Here is a 17,006-nt window from a genome sequence, read left to right as displayed (position 1 = left end):
ATGAGAAAAAAATGTGAAGCTTGCTGGGCAGACTGGATGGGCCGTTTGGTCTTCTTCTGCCGTCATTTCTATGTTTCTATGTTTCTATAATTTTTCACCAGCTCCCTGTTCATCTTACTCCCCATGTTTGTTTCAATCTGCTAATTTCTCTGTTCTCCATTTCCTCCTTCTCTCCATTTGTGCAATATCTGTGATCTGACATCAACTTGACATTGGATTAGGCCTTTAACAGGTTAATGGCATATTTTCTTTCCTGCTTGTTGTTGAAATAGAATATGCATTGGTTTGTATAGTTAAAGGAGTTATAGTATGTACTCCTGAAACCTGTTATTTATGTAAAGCCTATGGCTGTTATTTGTTTTCTTCCTGTATAACCAGTTGTTTACCTGTTGTTTACTTACTGTATAACCGGTTGTATGTAAAGCCTGTTGCTAATTTATTGTTTACTGTAAACCGAGGTGATGTATATCTATACGTACCGCGGTATATAAAAATCTCTAAATAAATAAATAAATAAATGATATAGGCACAAGCAAAATTTGGGAAATTACTTCAACTTTATAGCATGATATAAAAGATGAAATGTTTGCCAATGAGTTTCTCAACTTTCTAAATTATTATTATTAATATTATTATTATTTTTTTACAAAAGAATCTATCCATGAGCTGTCACAGCAGGCTGTAGAGTTGTGCTTTAGAAATCCTGCTCCCTGTCCGACCTTACAGGGAGAAGCGGGCAAAAACACTAACAGTACCTAGGGGGTGGCAAAATCCTAAGTACATCACTGAGTACATTTAATCAAATCTATTAGTGCTTTAGTTTTTGTGGTGTGCTAATACTCTTTGGTATACTATTCATGATTTTTCCTTTATCTCTGAAGCCTAATGTTTCTGCAACCTTTAAGTTTTCATATTTTTATGCATCAGAGGTATACAATCTACCATATTTGCTCAATGACTTTGCTGTAGGTAGCCAGAGCACGTAGAGGTTATATTATGCTGGATAGGAATCAAAAACTCAATGATCTGATTATATTAATAACATGCTTATATAAGTCACAAATGCAGAGAGACTATATCTAACAAATCTAAACATAAATCACTGCTGTAGCATGCCTTGGATGGAAACATTTTTGGCTCTTCTTTTAATGTGCTGTATATAAATGTAGGAAGGCAGAAATGTGTTTAGGTATAGAGAGAGAGTTTGTGTAACTAAGGATCTTCAACAGGATTTATGGGATATGGCCCTTTACTTGCTTATGTAGAAATCCAATATACAAAGACCAGCCCCTATTAGCACTCAGTTGGAAATGTGAACTTGCATGCTACTCACAACTGAATTTTTAATGTATCAAGATTATAACAAAATGTTTTTGAAATCATCTGATGCTGATTTAGAGGCCACTGCAATAAACGTTAGCATGCACATTAAGGCCCTCATGTGCATGCTAAAAGTAGTGAGGCATGCAGGAAGGTTATACCGTGCATAGTAAAGAGGTCTGGAAAAAATATAAGCGTGTACCCACATATGCAAATGATGGGTTGCCCAGCTCATGCTAAATGTAGAATACTCATGCTCCATTGTGTTTAGCTAATGCTTGCTAAATGAACTCTTTCATACCTGCTAATCCCTGAGATTAACTACTAATGTGCTACCAAAGGGAAGCTAAATAGCATGACCATACTAAAGTGAACCTGAGGCCTCAGCTGACTTGAAAGAGGGGCCTGAAAAATAAAGGCCATGTGATCCTACACAACTGCCCTCATATGACCTTGGAGATTAATGTATTTCACTGTGTCTCTCTGTAAAAAAACCCCCACAGCTACCATATACATTTTGCATGTATTCATACCAGAAACAAGTCTTAACCAAAAAAAATGGTACATTATAGAAGCTCTTCAAGCATTTTTTCACACCTCACAATGTATAAGGCACAAATGTTTCTTACTGGTGTGGAAACAGATATGCTCCAAGGTGTTGGTATGATTCTCCGAATCATTGCTATCATGGCAGACGTTAGTCTGGCCACTAAGCACTGCTAGCATTTAAACATCTATCCATAACAGTCTTTTTTTTTATGGGGGGCCCCAGCTCCATCTTCTGGTTAATCATAAAATCAAGGACATTCTTTTCGGGGGACTCAGCTAGCTAATGTTTCCCTCAGACCTTTCTCTTCAAAATATAGAAATAAATCTTTCACCGGGAACAAGAGGGACATGGTGTAGGGAAGATAATAGAAAAACAATAGAGAGAAGAAGGTGGTAGAGGAGGCACACTAGCACACCCTTGAGCATCTTAATCCACCTTTCTTTTCACAAGTTAAATGTATTTCCAAGAGGACAAAGGATTTTTTGCTGTCATTGATATTTAGTGTAGCCAAAGATCACTCTAGGCAATCAGAGGCCGATATTCTGCCCCATTTTTTTGGCAGTTTAGACTTATCTCTGAGCCGAATGACAGTACTACAGTTAGGAAGTTAAATTTATCTGGCCAAGTTTAAGAGGAGCGGCTACATTCAGTGGCATGCACATACCACTGAATAATATTCTGACAAAATTTGGATAAGTTTACCCGCTTAACTTTATTAAATTTATTTATTTATTAACTACATAAAATATGTGCAAACTTGTTTTGATATTAACTGTTTATGTAACTGATACGGTGTAATTGCTACTCGCCCCTCCACCCTATCTTCCATTCCCCGTGTCCGCCCTCATTCTCCCTTCCCAGTATTCCTTTTTCAATTCGAGACAATCATCCGCCTGATTTCGTTCTAACATTGATGGCTCTTTTACTTTGTATAAGAATTGTTTCCAAAGGTTTTTAAATGTTTAAATGTTCCTCGTTTTTTTATGTAATGCTCACAAGCACTCATTTGTTCTATGTTCTTTGTTCCATGTAATGCTCTTAGGCAAGTTGAATTGTTTCACTGTAAACCGGTTTGATTTGCATCCAATGCAAGAAGATCGGTATATAAAAAACCAAAAATAAATAAATAAATTAGCCAGCCAGAAACTGAAGACGGACTTCAGATGAAGTAAGTTCCAAAATAATAAAAAAAAAAGATAGGGAAAAGGGGGTTTAGGGGTCATAGAGGAGAGGAGAGGGGAAAAGGGAGGCAGAGTAGGAAGGGGAGTAGAAAAGTCCCTCCCAGTTCTCTGCTTAATTGGAGTGGACTGGGAGGGAACTGGTGTAGGCCCGATCATGTTGCCACGCTTATCTTTTTAAACACCCCCCCCCCCCTTGTGCACGTGAGATGCCACCTGCAAGCGCCGATATAAAAATTGGGTGCCTATGTGCATGTGGGAATTGTATTTTATAACATACGCGTGCATGTTATAAAATCTCCGCGTCCACGTGCCGGGAACCACGTGCACATAGAAGCGTGCATCTGTTATCTCATTCTCCTTGGGACTGAGTCGTCCTTTGAAATTGGAGCGTGAATATTAGAAGATATCTGAGTTTTACTCTCACACATATGTCCCTTCTATTTTCTTCCTGGAGCCCTCAAACCCAAATACATTTACTGACCTTAAGCTGGAAGCTGGAATATCTCCATGCCAGAGCACTACCGTGAACATACAATAGCTCGCGTTCTAGTTACTTAACATACTTTTCCTCTATGGGAGCAATAAGAAACCTATCTAGAACAAAACATGCTATCTTAGTGTCTCACAGGCCATCAGAAGAAAATCTGAAACAACTTTAAGCTATTAAAAAACACTGCCTATCTTTCTATGACAAAAGCTGGTTTTGAAGGGAAAGTGGTAGCATAGTAACGTACTAAATAATGGCAGATAAAGATTAAAATGGTCCATCCAGTTCCCAGCTGAGATGTGTCCATTCCAGTTAATGCATATATAGATTCCCATATGCAACTCAACACCAACTCTCCCTCCCCCATATCTTTTTCCTGAGCTCTCAACACTTTCTACACTGCCAAAAAAAAAAAAAAAATTGCCACCCCCTTACCAGTTTGAATATTAACCATGGTTTCTCTATGTACATCACCCCAGCCGCCTTCGGAATCCAGTGTGTTGTACCACTTCTGTTTAAGGTTATAACCATTAATCTGTGTAGGTTACCCCATTGCTTTCTTGAATGCCAGTTGTAATCAAACCATTGCTACTCCATGCAGATCACCCTAGTTCTTTCTTAGAAGCAGAAAACACTCATACCACTATGATTGTAAGCTGAACTGCTGTTCTGTGCAAGTTACTCATTGCCATCCTCTTGTCTACAGGGATCTTCTGTGTTTATCCGACAAATATTTTAATTCCATTACCATTTTTTCTCTACCACATCCCTTTACATGAAAAATATTTCCTACTGTTGCTCCTGAGTCTATCTCCTAGGGGCTTAATATCATGACTCCTGGTTCTACAGCTTTCTTTCCACTGGTAAAGGTTTGCTTCTTGTATGATTTTAATTCCTTTCAGATATTTAAATGTGTCTGTCATATTTCCTTATCTCTGGGATACACATATTTAGGTCCTTCAGTCTCATCTTATATAGCTTTCAGTGTGGACCATTTTGGTTGTCTTCTATGGACAATATCTAGTCCAGTCCTCCGGACACACCTAGCCAGTCTAGCCAGTCAGGTTTTCAGGATATCCGCCATGAATATGCATGAGATAGATTTGCATGCACTGCTTCCATTGTATGCATATCTATCTCATATATAATCATGGTGGAAATCCTAAAAACCTGACTGGCTAGGTGTTTCCTGAGGACTGGGTTGAGAACCCCATAGCCTATCTTTATCCTTTCTGAGAATGCCTCAAGGACTTGTTGGAAAGGAGCAACTAGGGATTGCTCCTGCTCCTTTCTCCATCACAAACCCCAGAATGGAGGTAAGAAACATCTGGGTTGGGAAGGCTTATGGGGAAGGCCTAAGATGGTGTGAGAGGAGGTAGTTTTGCTGTTTTGGTAGCTCTCAGTTTTTTTGTTGACTTTTCAAAATGGAAGCCAATGAAAAAAATGTGGAGGGTTTTTGCTTTATTTATAAAAGAAACAAGACAAAGATGGATATTTTGTTGCATTTTGCATTTCAATTAAAATTTAAAGCACATCCCTATTGCATGCGCTCTGGAAGCAAGCTGTAGGAGCCAAGAGGAAAAGAGAACTGAGCATGCTCAGTTTAGTGTGATCATTTTATATAGCTTCCCTTCAGTAAGCAACTTGGTCATTTCATTTATTAAATTTACTGATCGCCTAACACAGAATAGGCCTAGGCGATGAACAAAAAATACATTCATAATAAAAACAATAATAAACACACACTTCAGACAAAAATCTTTTAGTTTCACAGAAACTGGGGGAAAAATACTACCAAATAATGGTATCTATGTCCCTAGATCAAGTTATTTATTATTCATCAGTTGATATTAACGAAAGCTCATAGCCATTACTCTACTCACATTATTCTAATTTTAACCAATATATTTTTGGGTTTCTGTGCGTGATGACGTTACCTCTCCACAAGAGACATTTTTTTTCTTTACACATACTACATCTTTTTTACATTGCTCATTAAGTGGCATTTTAACATGCATGCTTTATTTTTTAAGGCAAATTTTAAAAGCCTTGCGTGCCAAATCCGGGAGATACATGCACAAGTTGGGCTGGTGTGCGCTAAGTGGATTTTAAAAGCCACCCTTGTCCGCACGTATCTCCCAGTACAAGCTCAAATGAAAAGTTCCGAAAAAGAGATGGGGTGCAAGTGATGTCTGGGCGGAGTGTGGGTGTGGCAGCGCTGGCCAAGAAATGTGCGCCTAAATACTTACGTGTCCTTGCGTGCGCCATGGTCCCCTGCCGCATAAATTTACTTCTGCTATGGATGGCGTGTAAGTATTAAAACAAAAAATCTAGGCTGGTGAGCGGGGTTTTATGGGTTGGGGCTAAGAAGGGGAAGGGAGGCTAAACTGGGAAAATGGCAAATGGCGAACTTTATAAAATTCCCCCACTTACATGGCAGAAACGGCATTTGCATGCACATGCGCACATCCATTTAAACTTGCGTGTACACGTGCGCTGTGTCCAGGCTATTTTATAATGTACGCATATACGCATATAGGGGTAAATTTTCAAAACCTTACACATGTAAATCCCGGGCTTACGCGCGCCGGGCCAATTTTCAAAGACCCGGCCATGCACGTAAATCCCCGGGACTCGTGTAAGTCCTGGGGCCTCGGGGAGGGAGCAGGGAGGGGACAGGGCATGGGTAGAGGCGCCTGGCACAGCGGCCATTTGCTGCTGTGCCGGGGGATTGAGTACTGGCAGGGTGACGGCGTGTGATACATTCTTGCTCCTGCCCCGAGGCAGGAACAAATGGTAAGACAAGGATTGGGGGGTTAGGATAGGGCTAGGGGGCGGGAAGGTTAGGGGAAGGGGTAGGAAGGTTAGTACAGGGGGTATGGAAGTTCGCTCCCAGGCCGCTCCTAAATTGGAGCGCTCGCATGTTATAAAATCGCGTGTCCATGTGCATGTGCCGGGTAGTGCACGCACAAGTTTTTAAAATCTACCCCTTATGTTTTATAAAATGGACACATCTCTGGATGTGAGCCGGAAAACGCACGCACATGTGAGCCTGTTTAAAAGTTACCATCCCTGTCAGTACATGCTAAACATTTTTTGGCCGGGGTTAATTGCATAGGCCTTTGTGCTACTTTTTGTTTTCTATTTTTAAAACAGTTGTCATTCCACAAGAGAACATTGTTTCCTATCCTATTACTTTTTAGCTTCCCCAGGAGTCTCTTTGATGAGGTATTTATCAAATGCTTTCTGAAAATCCAGATGGACTAGACTGACCTGCCAACTCTTATCCACATGCTTATTTACACTCTCAAAGAATTCTTATAAGTTTAGAAAAGTGTGATTTCCCTTTACTTCATTCATGCTGACTTTTCCCCATTAAGTCATTTTAATTCATATCAAGTAGTTCTGTTCTTGACAATTGTTTCAAACATTTTCCATGGCACCAATCTCAGGTTCAGTGATCTATAGTTTCCAGGGTCATTCTGAAGCTCTTTTTAAAGATTGGTCTTTCATTGGCTACATTCTAGTCCACAAGCACAGTGGTAGATTTGAAAGATTGTCAGAAGCAGGTCTGCAGTTTCATATCCTATTTTCTTCAGAACTCTGGGGGAATACCAACTTTTTCTGGTGATTTGCTACTGTTTAGCTTGTCAGTTTGCTTTATCTCCTCTTTCAGCTTCACATTGATTTGTGTCAGTTCCTCTGTGTCACCACTTACAAAGAATAATTGCAGTGTGAGTATCTCCCTATTACATCCTTTGCAGTAAAGAATGAATCGAAAAATTCATTTTACCTTTTTAGTGATGACTTTATCCTCCTTGAGCACTTTCACCCTTACTCTCTTGTTTAGCTTTCCCAGGTTATCTTCGGAAACTGATTTCTGGTTATCCCCATGAGCTAGATCCCTAAATTAATTTAGTTCTTTTTTTTTTTTAGCTTTTCCTCAAATTATAGAAGACTCCCTTCAGTTTTCTTGTACAGGATTTTAGCATTTTTATTTTCTGCTAATAAGTTACATTGTCAAACTTTAGACTGTGGGCTGTATGCTATGAAGCAGCGTTTCCCAACCAGTGTGCCATCAGACGTGGCTGGGCGTGCCATGGAAAAGTGACCCCTGTGTGATGCTCAGGTCCAGACCATCACCTGGGTTCAGCCCTCAGATCTCATGGCAACAAGAATCACCATCAGAGGCTATTGAACCTGCAAGAGCTCCTTTCTGAGAACATTTATAGTCAAGCGTACATCTCTATCCTAGCTGTCACATGAGCCCTGATTGTGAGAATTAATGGGGATGGATAGCTGTTTCCCGCTTTGTGCAGTACACACGTTGCACTCAACACTACCTCCTTTTCCCCCTCCTTTGAGTTTTTCCATCCTCTGCCTTATTCCAAGGCTGAGTGAGATGGGAAGAATGTGAACTGAATTTGATTCACTCTGAGTGTTGGGAGCAACTACAGCAGCAGCAGTGGAGAAGCTCTGGCAGCTAAGGTAACTAGCGAGCTGGTTGTCCGCCCTACGCTCACTTCTCCTGCACTTGAATATAGAAGGAGCTGGTCCATTGTGACAGGTTCATGTATATCTCTGCCCCTGCTCTCTCTTTGTGTTAAACTTTGGAAGAGAGACTGTTTCCTTGATCTTCTTTTGGCCATATGAGTCCTCTCTGTGTCTACAGTGCCTGCTTCATGGACTCCGGGGTGCCGCACAACATATTTTTTTAGTGCAGGGCTTGAAAAAAAACTGGGAAACACTGCTATAAAGGTTAGCATGCGTGTTAAGAGCATTTTGCACGTTATAAATGGCATGCTATGCAGTAATTCTTGCCTGCCTTTACTTACTAGTGCCAGAGGAGTGTGGAGGGACCAGTACCAACCACAGAACAGCAGTGGTGGTCAGCGAGCCGGTTCAGCTGGGTCCAGAGGTGAGCCCCTCACCAACCAAGCTCTCGGCTCCTCCCTCTGCCGTGGCGGGCGGAGTCCTCACCTACCAGTGTCATCGAGGAGGCTGCTTTAGATGCTGGGAGGTCACTGTGTGGTGTGCTGCTGTGACGTATCAAAAGGGCATTCCAAAGAGGCACAATCCTTCGTGAGCCCCTTTGTGAGATTTTTGTGAGACCCATTTTAAATGTAAAATTGGATGGTTTGAAATTTTTTTTTTTTGTTTTATCACGTGTAGAGAGAGTTTCCAAATACTCGTAGTATGTGGGAGAAGAGAGAATGGGAGGGATATATAGGAAGATGGAGTAAGAGGGATGGGAGAGATGGGTGTGTGATTGAGGTTTCTAGAATGGGGATGTATAGACAGAAGGGAGAGAGAGAATTTGATAGATTATGCTGCTTACTGATTAATGTGAAGTCCCCGAATAAAAAGCTGGTAACAGTCTATGATTTATTAGTTAAGACTGCTGCAGATTTTGCATTTATTTCTGAGACTTGGGTCAGAGAACTCCATTTATATTACCACAAATCTATCCTTGGAGATATAAATTCCTTATGGATAACAGAGCAGTGGGACGTGACGGTGATGGTGGTGGGGGGAGGTAGCAGTTGTTTTTAAGGCTATTTGGAAAGTAAAACAATTAAAAAATGTTATTCAAAAGGTTTTCCAGTTAAGACTCGCACAATGGCATACGATGATTATAATGGGGCTCCATTTTTGAGAGATTTCACACATAACGAGAGCATTTTATGAGGAATTCCACTTAACGTTTAATATATTCCGTTCTACAGACGTTGTATACACAAAGTAATTTTGGAGTGGTTTAAAAATTATGGTCAAGACTTTAGCAAGTGGAGCTTATAAAATGTAGTGGTAATATATTCACAAAGATGAAGCACTATAGGGGTAGTCTGAGGGAGGCCCAAGTGCAATGCATTGCTGTAGTCCACAGGAGTAATAACAAAATCTTGGATAATGGTTTTGAAATCACCATTGTACAAAAAGGCTTTATGTTAGGAAGAGCCTGAAGTTTTGACTACATTTTTAAAATGAGGGCACATGGATAAAGAGGAATAAAGCTGGATTCCCAGATCATATTCCTCGTTAGTAAAAGGGATCTGCAAACCATTAAATAATCGAACAGCAGTCATATCAGTAAATTCATAGGATCCGTCTGCCTTTTCCACTATAACAGGAATACTTTTTCAGCCAAGTTATCCGAACTCTTAACCAGACTTTACCTGGCAGACAGGTCTTGCTTCAGTCAAGTTTTCAGTCTTTTTTCCGTCAAGATTTTTAGTCAATTTTTCCGAACTCTAAACCAGACTCTACCTCATAGACAGGAATCGCTTCTCACTTTCACCTCAGTCCATTAGCTCCTGGTTTCTGAGGAGAGGTTTCCATCATGACATCTTATTATCTAAGCTAGTTTTTGTCCGCCTGTTATATATCAGGAAGACCATAGTATTTATATGTTAAATTTTGATCCCAGTTCCCATAACCCTTGTTTGATGTAAAGCATTCGTTTTATGTTTTCCTCATTTCGCTGTAAACCGATATGATATGTACTGTTTGCACATGAATGTCGGTATATAAAAGTTCAAAATAAATAAATAAATAAATATCAGGGAATGGAAAGCAGGCCAGAAAAATGACGTCAGTTGTTTAAATTTAGGACTAGCCTGTTGCTGGACAAACAATTATTGAGCACTGAAAGGCGGGTGGAAATTTTAGACAATGTCTGTTGTGGTTCTGGCCACGAGCACCGCAGCCAGGCCCTTACCTCCAGGTTCCTGGACCTGCTCCCACTTCCAGAGGCCTGGGTTGCGGCCTGCTTGGTGGCGTCCCCGCTGGGGCTACGCCGCTGCGAGGTCTCCCTTGGATGCCCGGCTCCTAGGCGCGTATGCGCCACTTGGGCGCTTTTCTAGGCCGTTTCCCGCCAGTGGTGACTCCGCCCAACTTCTGATGTCAGACGCCGCGGCCTTCATAAGCCGGCCGCGGCCATCCAGTCTTTTCCTTGCAATGGGTTAGCCTCCCGGTTTCTTGTTGCACTGTGCCCCGGAGTGACTCACCTTGCTTCGTCGCTCCGTTCCTGCTACAGTACCTGCCTGGTTCCTGCCTGCCTACTACAGTACCTGCCTGGTTCCTGCTGGCTTGCTACAGTACTGGCTTGGTTCCTGCCTGCCTGCTACAGTACCTGCTTGGTTCCTGCCTCTCTGCTACAGTGCTTGCTTGGTTCCTGCCTGCCTGCTACAGTACCTGGTTAGTTCCTGCTTGCCTGCTACAGTTCCTGCCTGGTTCCAGTACCCGAATCCTGCTACAGTTCCTGCCTGATTCCAGTACTCGAGTCTTGCTACAATTCCTGCCTGGTTCCAGTACCTGAATCCTGCTACAGTTCTTACCTGGTTCCAGTACCTGAGTCTTGCTACAGTTCCTGCCTGGTTCCAGTACCCGAATCCTGCTACAGTTCTTGCCTGGTTCCAGTACCCGAGTCTTGCTACAGTTCCTGCCTGGTTCCAGTACCCGAATCCTGCTACAGTTCTTACCTGGTTCCAGTACCTGAGTCTTGCTACAGTTCCTGCCTGGTTCCAGTACCTGAATCCTGCTACAGTTTTTGCCTGGTTCCATTACCCGAGTCTTGCTACAGTTCCTGCCTGGTTCCAGAACCCGAGCCCAGTTACAGTGTTGCTACTGTCCTAGTCTGGTTCCAGTTACCTGTCCTGATCCACAACCCGCCTAAGTCCCAGCGGCCGGGCCCCTACGGGCTCCTCCTGGGGGGGGGCTTCGGCTTCCAAGGGTGAAGCCACCTAAGTCCCAGCGGTTGGGCTCCTACTGGCTCCTGCCGGGGGAGTACCAGCTTCCAGGGTGAAGAGCATCTGCATCCTGCCTGAACATCTGCCTCCCGGCCTGCTATTCATTAGAGACATTGACCACTTTTTCCAGTCTCCAGCAGGTCGGCCCAAGGGTCCACTAAACAGAGACTCCCATAACAGATTGCAAGGCCATGGACTCGGCGGATGCACCTGTTCCCTTGGACCTGCCGGGCTTGGCCCAGCAGCTGCAGTATCAACAACAGTACCTCTAGGTCCTTACCAGTTCGGTAGGGGAGTTGTCGGCCCGGTTGGATGCCAGGGCCTCTTCTGCCCCAGAACCAGCACTTTAGGCCCAAGACTCGTCAGTGACCCAGCTGCCCGCACCCTCTCGTTACACTGGGGATTTAAGGACCTGCCGTGGCTTCTTGAACCAATGTTTTGTACGGTTCTCCTTGTTGCCTCGGCAGTTTCCCTCGGATGGGGTGAAAGTGGCATATATCCTGTCCCTGCTTGATGGGAAAGCCTTAATCTGGGCTTCCTCCCTCTGGGAAAACAATGATTCTTTGCTTATGGACTCTCAACAGTTCATCACGAACTTTCGTCAGGCCTTTGATGAGCCTGCCTGAGTAGCCACAGCTACATCTGACCTGCTGCAACTTCGTCAGGGAGCTCGCTCCTTGGCAGATTATGCAATGGAGTTTCGGACTTTAGCCCAAGAAGTAGGTTGGCAAGATGGTAGTCTTAAGGCCATCTTCCTGGAAGGCCTCTCTGGATGCATAAAGGATGAAATTGCTGCTCGAGATCTGCCGGAGGACCTCAACGCCTTGATTGAGATGGCTGCCTGCATTGACCACCGCCTACAACAACGGGCCAAAGAGCAACGCTCCTCTCGCTATAGTCTGGCTCATGGGCCAAGACCTGTGCCCTCGCCCAAGATTTCTCATCCAGACGCTCCCACCTGCGAACCTATGCAGCTGGGACGGGCCCCGCTTTCTGCTGAAGAAAGGCAACGGCGCCGTTCATTGAGGTTATGCTTGTATTGCGGCCAGAAGGGCCACTTCTTGGCACGCTGCCAGGAGCATGCGGAAAACACCAGCCTAGGTGGTTGGGAGGAGCTCCTCCTCGGCTGTGCTACAGCTCCTCAATGTACTGTCCCTGTTACCTTGGAATATCCCGGAGGCTCCTTTGAGACGATGGCATTCCTGGATTCCGGAGCCGGAGATAATTTCATCCTGCAGGACTTAGTCTCCCAGTTGCGAATCCCTACTCATAGACGGGAGGTCCCATTACGAATTACCTCTATCCAGGGGACGCTTCTTCCAGGACCTGTCTAGATGTCCACAGCACCCATTATGGTCCACACCGGGGCAATCCATTTGGAGGAGATAGCCTTCCTAGTGTTGGAGAAGGCTGTCCACCCTGTGGTGCTAGGGTTGCCGTGGTTACAGAAACACTCGCCCATGATTCAGTGGGATACGCTACAGATTGTCAAATGGAGTCCTTTTTGCCTAGCTAATTGTATGAAAGTGCCTAAGACTCCCGCACTTCCCTTGATGCACTCTGCTATGGGTCCTCCTGCACCTTTTGAGGACTTTATGGATGTATTCTCCAAGACCAAGGCGGAGATACTTCCGCAGCATCGTCCGTATGACTGTGCTATAGATTTGCTACCTTGTACTATGCCCCCCCCCGAGGAAGATTTTATCCCTTATCCATACCTGAGACCCGGGCCATGTCCGTGTACATTGCGGAGAATCTGGCCAAGGGCTTTATACGCCCGTCCAAGTCACCTGCAGGGGCAGGTTTCTTTTTCGTCAGCAAGAAAGACGGCTCACTAAGGCCGTGCATAGACTATCGAGGCTTAAATTCTATTACCAAGCGAGAGCGCTACCTGCTCTTGTTAATCCCGGAGCTCCTTGATCGGCTTCAAGGAGCGAAGATTTTCACAAAGTTGGACTTGCGAGGAGCGTACAATTTAGTCAGAATCCGTCCCGGAGATGAGTGGAAAACCGTGTTTAATACCCGAGACGGGCATTACGAGTACCTCGTGATGCCTTTCAGCTTATGTAATGCCCTGGCGGTGTTCCAGCACCTGATGAATCAGGTGTTGCGGGACGTTCTGAACACCTGCGTAATTGTTTACCTCGATGATGTGTTAATCTACTCCCAGGATCTGTCGTCACACTGTCAGCATGTCCGTCAAGGGCTCCAGATACTTAGGGCACAGGGTCTGTACATGAAGCTGGAAAAATGTAGCTTTGAGAAGACGTCCCTGCCGTTCCTAGGCTACATAGTCTCTGCAGCTGGCTTTCGAATGGATCCTGAGAAAGTGGCGGCTATTAAGAATTGGCCCCGGCCAAGGGGTCTTAAAGTGTTGCAACGCTTCCTTGGCTTTTCCAATTTCTACCGTCACTTTATTCCCAATTACTTTCGTATTGTGGCCCCCTAACTGCCCTCACCCGAAAGGGGGCTAACGCGGTGGATTGGCCTGCTTCTGCCTGTTAAGCTTTTGAGGCCCTTAAAGAAGCCTTCTTGTTAGATACCTGCCTTTGCCATCAGGATCCCAGCCGGCCCTTTGTGGTGGAAGTTGATGCCTCCAATGTGGCCGTGGGGGCCGTACTGAGTCAGTACTCTGATTCTGGACAGCTGTTGCCCTGTTCATATTTCTCAAGGAAATTCTCCCCAGCAGAGAGCAACTACTGTGTTGGTGACAAAGAGTTGCTAGCCGTGAAACTTGCCCTGGAGGAATGGAAACAGTGGTTGGAAGGAGCCAACCATCCGGTTACAATTTACACCGATCACAAGAACCTAGCATTCTTGAAGCAAGCCCAACGCCTGAATCCAAGACAAGCCCGGTGGTTGCTGTTTTTTGACTGGTTTGACTTTACGTTACGCTACCGACCCAGCTCGAAGAACGTTCGAGCTGACGCGCTCTTGCGCTCCTCTGAGGTCGAAGAGACTCCTGATACACCCCAATATATGTTGGACCCTGCGAAAGTAAGTCTGGCTGAAACCTTAGTGTCCTCCCAAGAGAAGACCGTCTTTCCACGTTGCTCCCGGAGAGCAGTTCTCACTTGGGCCCATGACTCCCTCACTGGGGGCCATGCTGGTTGGAAAGGGACTTTAGACTTGTTAAAACATTTCTACTGGTGGCCAACGGTGAGACAGGACATCCAAGCTTTTGTGGGCTCATGCCCTACCTGTGCTGTTCAAAAGCTGCTCATCGGGAAGCCCAGGGGCCTGTTGCAACGATTGCCCATCCCGGTGGAGACTTGGACACACATCTCCACCGATTTCGTCATGGACCTTCCTGCCTCAGGAGGTAATTCGGTCATTTGGGTAATCGTGGACCGATTTTCCAAGATGGCGCACTTGTCCCTTTGCCTAAGCTACCTTCTGCACCTGATCTGTCCGCCCTGTCCGCTAAGAAATGGGCGGATAGGCATCGTCAGCCAGCGCCTATCTTCCTCCTCGGAGACCGCATCTGGTTTAGTACAAAAATTCTACAGCTATGAATTCCGTCTTGAAGACTAGCTCCGAGATTCTGTGGTCCTTTTCGAGTCACCGAACGAGTGGGAGCAGTCTCATACCCACTACGCCTACCCTCCTCCATGCGCATATATGACGTGTTCCATGTGTCATTGCTGAAGCATCTTGTGTTATCCAGGTACCACTCCCGGGCTTCTGAACCATCGGATCCTTCAGTACCGGACGAGGTCACATATCAAGTGCGTGAAGTTTCAATGCCGATGGGAATACTTGCTTGCCTGGGAGGGTTGCGGACCCGAGGATAATTTTTGGGAATTGGCCCGTAACATCCTCGACAAGGACTTATTACGGTAGTTCCATCTGGACCACCCAAGCAAACCCGGACCGGCTAAGAGGGGCGTAAGAGTGGAGGTACTGTTGCTGTTCTGGCTGCGAGCACCGCGGCCAGGCCCTTACCTCCAGGTTCCCGGACCTGCTCCCGCTTCCAGACGCCTGGGTTGCGGCCTGCTTGGTGGTGTCACCGCTGGGGCTGCGCCGCTGCAAGGTCTCCCTTGGACGCCCGGCTCCTAGGCGCGCGTGCGCGCCACTTGGGCGTTTTTCTAGGCCGTTTCCCGCCAGTGGTGACTCCGCCCAACTTCTGACGTCAGACGCCGTGGCCTTCATAAGCCGGCTGCGGCCATCCAGTCTTTGCCTTGCAACGGGTTAGCCTCCCGGTTTCCTGTTGCGCTGTGCCCCGGAGTGACTCGCCTTGCTTCGTCGCTCCGTTCCTGCTACAGTACCTGCCTGGTTCCTGCCTGCCTGCCTGCTACAGTACCTGCCTGGTTCCTGCTGGCTTGCTACAGTACTGGCTTGGTTCCTGCCTGCCTGCTACAGTGCTTGCTTGGTTCCCACCTGCCTGCTAGAGTACCTGGTTGGTTCCTGCTTGCCTGCTATAGTTCCTGCCTGGTTCCAGTACTCGAGTCTTGCTACAGTTCCTGCCTGGTTCCAGAACCCGTGCCCAGTTACAGTGTTGCTACTGTCCTAGTCTGGTTCCAGTTACCTGTCCTGATCCACAACCCGTCTAAGACCCAGCGGCCGAGCCCCTATGGGCTATTCCCGGGGAGGCTTTGGCTTCCAAGGCTGAAGCTACCTAAGTCCCAGTGGTTGGGCTCCTACGGGCTCCTCCCGGGGGAGTACCAGCTTCCAGGGTGAAGAGCATCTACGTCCTGCCTGAACATCTGCCTCCCGGCCTGCTATTCATTAGAGACATTGACCACCTTTCCCAGTCTCCAGCAGGTCGGCCCAAGGGTCGACAATATCAGGGTGACTGGAAATAAAGAGCTCCCACAGAAGGGGACAGCAGGGGCTTTTTAAAATCCTTATTAGTTTTAATTATTGAATGTTATTTGATATATGTGCTGTTTTGAAATATTTTATTAGTGTTTGGGACATTGTAAAAAATGGATATGATTTTAATTAATAGAAATTCTATTTATCAGTAGTTTTAAAATATTCTTTTATTATGTTTTTACTATTATAACTGATGCTTTATGTTTCTTGATTTTATTTGTTTTATGAGGAATGGTGGTTCTATTTTTCTATTGTTAATACATGGAGTTTGGCTTCTTGGAGTTTCCATTTCAGTTTTTGTCATTTGTGCTCCTTCATTTTGTATTCTGTATTTGGTGAGAGTTTGTGTTCTGCATGCAGAGACTGAGATGAAGCATTCTTTTAGCATGTGGTTTCTCTGTAGGGATCTGTAGTAGCTTGGCCTGTTCTGTTTTCCTGATAGGAGGTGTATTGATATTTTAGATTCTGGTGTAATATTTGTGGTATTCTTTTTCATAGATGGGGTTGTTATTCTTTGAGTGTTGGCAAATAGTACTGTGTTGATATGGGAGGACCATTCTGAAATATAGGGGTGTGCACATATATATGTAAATTATATATGTAAATTATATTGTATATGTAATTGGTTACCCATGGGCCAGTATGGAGAAAAATCCCCCGGGCCACTATTTTCCCACAATCCGCCCCTGCTGCTGACGGAAAGAATAGTGAACTATCTACTGTCAGGGAATTGCTGGACGAGAGGCAGCATGGATGGATTCACCAGAGGAAGGTCCTATCAGACAAATCTGACTTTTTTGATTGGATAACTAAGGAAATGGATTGAGGAAGAGCGCTCAATGTCATCTACTTGGATTTCAGCAAAGCTTTTTATATGGTCCCGCTGAGGAGGCTTGTGAATA

This window comes from Rhinatrema bivittatum, chromosome 3, assembly GCF_901001135.1.
Source record: "Rhinatrema bivittatum chromosome 3, aRhiBiv1.1, whole genome shotgun sequence".
In the NCBI taxonomy this organism is placed as follows: Eukaryota; Metazoa; Chordata; class Amphibia; order Gymnophiona; family Rhinatrematidae; genus Rhinatrema; species Rhinatrema bivittatum.
Note: the sequence above shows the minus strand (reverse complement) of the source record.